This window comes from Sapajus apella, unplaced genomic scaffold (assembly GCF_009761245.1).
Source record: "Sapajus apella isolate SASKATOON/1434 unplaced genomic scaffold, GSC_monkey_1.0 scaffold24, whole genome shotgun sequence".
Lineage (NCBI taxonomy): Eukaryota > Metazoa > Chordata > Mammalia > Primates > Cebidae > Sapajus > Sapajus apella.
The window spans coordinates 23,955,712-23,959,609 of record NW_022436964.1 but is presented as its reverse complement, the minus strand read 5'-3'; the positions used below and the strand labels follow the sequence as shown (position 1 = coordinate 23,959,609).

Here is a 3,898-nt window from a genome sequence, read left to right as displayed (position 1 = left end):
TGCCTCCAAAGACATATGTTGGCATGTTGGAGCGTGTTATGAACTCCTCATAGATCTGAATACATTTACTGTTTCCTCAGTAGTTAATGCTTATGGAATTCTTTTGGGACCTGTGGAGACAAACACAAATCGGATGGAAAGTGGGAGCTCACTGTTTTGAAATTAGGCACCAAAATACTCTCTCAAGGGCCTTGTGTAAAATGTTTGTCTTATCAACGTCACCTTCAATGTTACAGCTGGCATGCCCAAAGCATCAGTGGGAGATAGTGACTGAGCTAGAGCTGACACTCAGGTACCAGAAGCTGTCACAAAACCTGTACCCTGGAGACACAGTTATACCCTTCCTGAAGCTGAGCTCAAGTGAACAAGACCATGTGTTAGAATAGTCACACTCACTGCTTCTAACCAAATACATTTCTTTTTCCTTTCTAGATTCTAAATCACACCCAATATGTACTTATAAAACCCTCCATGGGAGGAATTTGAATCCACTTGAGCAGGAATGGGAGACACCTGTGAAACTATTACATGCGAGTTCTGAGAAGTGTGGATTGCTACAAATAGTCCAGGCTTTGGAATTCACAAATGTGGGCTCAGCTTTTAGGCTCGCACATTCCTGTGTGGCCTCTGTTAAGTTACCAAACCTCTCTGTTCTGAGTTTATTTTTCTGTGGAGTAAAAATAGTTTTCTCATAGGATTATAATGAATATCCAGTGAGGTGAGTTTTTGCAGTGAGTCAGTTTTCACCACGAGGCACTTTTCATGGTTCCCAGAAAGCACAGTCACAAGACACGAAAAGAAAACTTTGGCAAGTAGCGTAGAGCAGGGGTCTCCAACCCCTAAACCATGGACTGATGCGGGGGGGGGGGCGGCGGGGCCTGTTAGGAACTGGCCCACACAGCAGGAGGTGACTGGCAGGTGAAGGAGCATTACTGATTGAGCTCTGCCTCCTGTGAGATCAGCATTGGCAGTGGGTTCTCCGAAGAGTGCGAACCCTATTGAGAACTGCACATGCGAGAGATCTAAGCCTGTATGCTCTTTATGAGAATCTAATGCCTGATGATCTGAGGTGGAACAGTTTCATCCCAAAAATCCCCCTCCCACTACCCACCCCCCACTTCCATGAGGGTTATTTTCTGGTAGGAATAGCATGTCACTAAAGCAGGCCTTTTAATATTAAATTGTTAAAAAAGCAAAATTAAAGAAGTTTAAAAAATTGTAATTTTTTAAAAAGCAAAATTATAGAAGTTTAGATTTGAATCAAATGTGTAGGGTTTCTAGGTAATTTTTACAGAATTGCTTGTGGCTTCAACTGTCTCCGACCTCTGCTTTTGGTGGAGATGGGGACGGGGCTGGAGTCAACACACTTGTAATTTTGTATCCTGATGTCTTTTCTCCCAGTGTGAAATATTCCATTTCCTTGTTAAGACTGCTGAAGATTTTTTTTTCTTTTATAATAAGAAACAAACCCCACCTTTATTCCTTCACTTTCCCCACCATACTCTGGTTCATGTGTTGGTTGCAGCAGGCCAGCTGTGGTTTCCTCTTGCCATGATGACTTTTAATTGCCATGTACAGCATGATCAAAGTTAAATAACTCCTCATTCTAAACAAACTCTGTAACTGCCCAGAGCAGCACTTATAATTCAGCCTAACCTAAAAAGAAACACAAGGGTATATGATGTATTTCCAGTCTTCATAAGCAGGTCTTTGAAGTAAAAGTCTGTGAGAAAGGGCATACTTAGGTAGGTGTGGTCTTCAAAGATTCACATAAAAAGATGTAGAAGATTCACATTTTGAAAAGCTCAGTATTCTCCAGAGGGGAAGGGCAGTACTTAGAGTTTAAGTGCTTTCAGGTGACCTCTGAAGGTCACCTGAATTTTTTTTTTTGCAGTGAATGAGCTCCTGACCTTGAGGAGTGCTTAACAGAATTTTTTTGGAAGAAGCACTGTGGGAAACATTCACAGATCCCTGGGAAACATAATTTCTGGAATCTTGCAAATTTTGCACAGGGCAATCGCCTGCCCCAATTGCATGAACTGCTTCCTAGACCCAGTCACAACAGACTGTGGGCACAACTTTTGCAGGCCCTGTTTCTACGTCAGCAGGCCGGACATCCCAGCTCCTGCTCAGGGCTCTAAATGCAAGATGGAAATTTGGAGGAGGGAACTCTGAGGAGCAATGTGTGGGACTCACAGGCAGACAAAGAAGATGTTCTGTGAAGTGGACAAGAGCCTGCTCTGTTTGCTGTGCTCCAACCCTCAGGAGCACTAGGATCGCAGACACTGTCCCATTGACTGGGCTACTGAGGAATGCCGGGAAAATCTCCTAAAGAAAATGCAGTTTTTAATCAGAAAAAGCTTGTGAAAGTCACAGAAACCTGAACATGGAAACCACAAGAACCAGATGCTGGAAGGATGATGTGAGTTTAAGGATACAAGCAATCAGAGCTGAATATCAGAAGATGCCGGCATTTCTCCATGAAGAAGAGCAACATCATTTGGAGAGGCTGCCAGAAAAGGGCGAGGACATTTTTCCGCAACTCAATGAAGGCAAAGCCAGAATGGAACATTGGAGGGAGACGGTAAGAGGAGTGGATGAGGAGCTGAAGGGGCCATAAACCAGATGTGGAGCTACTCCAGTGCTTTGGAGATGCGGTATGCAGGTGTGAGGCTCTGCTGCTGAAAGTGCCCAGCCTGTAAATCCAGAGCTCAGTGCAGGGCCCACCGCGGGACTGGGGGACAGGCTCAGTGAATTCAGAGTCGATATCACTCTGCATCCTGAAAGAGCCAATAGTGGTACTTCCTGCATGGAGATTTCAGAAGCATGAATGTTGGGCGTGACCCTCAAGATGATCCCCATATCACTGCAACACCTGGATGTGTTCTTTCATGGGGTGCTCAGACTTTCACATCTGGAAAATATTACTGGGAGGTTCACATGGGGGACTTTTGCCATTAGGCTTTTGGAGTCTGTAACAATTACTGGAAAAAGAAGACACAGAATGAATAGATGAAGAGAAGGAACCCTTTCTTCTTGGATGTGTTAAGGAGGATGTTCACTGCAGTCTCTTTACCACTTCCACACTTAGGGTACAATATGTTCCAAGACCTACCCACCAAGTGGGAGTTTTCCTGGATTGTGAAGATTGAACCGTGATCTCTGTTGATGTTGATCAAAGTTCCCTTATACACACCATCACTAATTGTTCCTTCTCGCCTCCTCTCAGGCTTATCCATTGCTGTAGTCACTTCTGAACCGGGACAAATCAGAAATGTGCCCACAAGTGGGAACAACTTTATCCCAGGAAGTCTTCTTTTTTGCGCCTCACCAGAGAGGACAAATAAATCATATTTAACGTCTTTAGTTATCCTTCTAATGTCATCAAAACTCATGAAGAGTGTTTTCATGATATTTAATAGAAACATTAAAAAAATTTATTTTGGCCTCTTTTAAAATACAGAACTTTATTTTGGTTACTGAGGTTTTTGTTACTGTTGGTTAACAGAAAAGTCATTTCTTAGAAAATAGTAAAGGCAGCATTTTGTACAGTGACTCACATTGGGGCCACCAAACAAGTGCAAAGGACAGTGCCAGGGACAGAAGAGGCCAGCACTCTTGTGCCCAGTGCTCCTGGCTACCTCTACCCCCTCCCATCACACCCAACACAGCAGCACCAAGGGCCCCATAGAGCCAGCCACGCAGCCAAGTGCACGACAGCGACCCCTGCAGGCTGCTGAGGGCCCTACAGGAAAGGCCCAGCGGGAAGGGATTGTTCAGGCTGAGCTGGCCCTGCATCCAGCCCCTTCCTCACGCTGTGGGGTCTGGGCTCGCCTGGCTTTGGGACTTGGACACATTCACAGCACGGTTCAGTAAGGTCCTTTGGGAGCTGGCCTTT

The 3,898-nt window shown here is 44.8% G+C and overlaps 1 pseudogene; it reads left to right on the top strand.

Annotated features, from left to right (window-relative positions):
• The first annotated feature begins 200 nt into the window (after positions 1-200).
• LOC116559715 lies at positions 201-3,257 on the top strand (annotated as a pseudogene).
• The last annotated feature ends 641 nt before the right edge of the window (positions 3,258-3,898 follow it).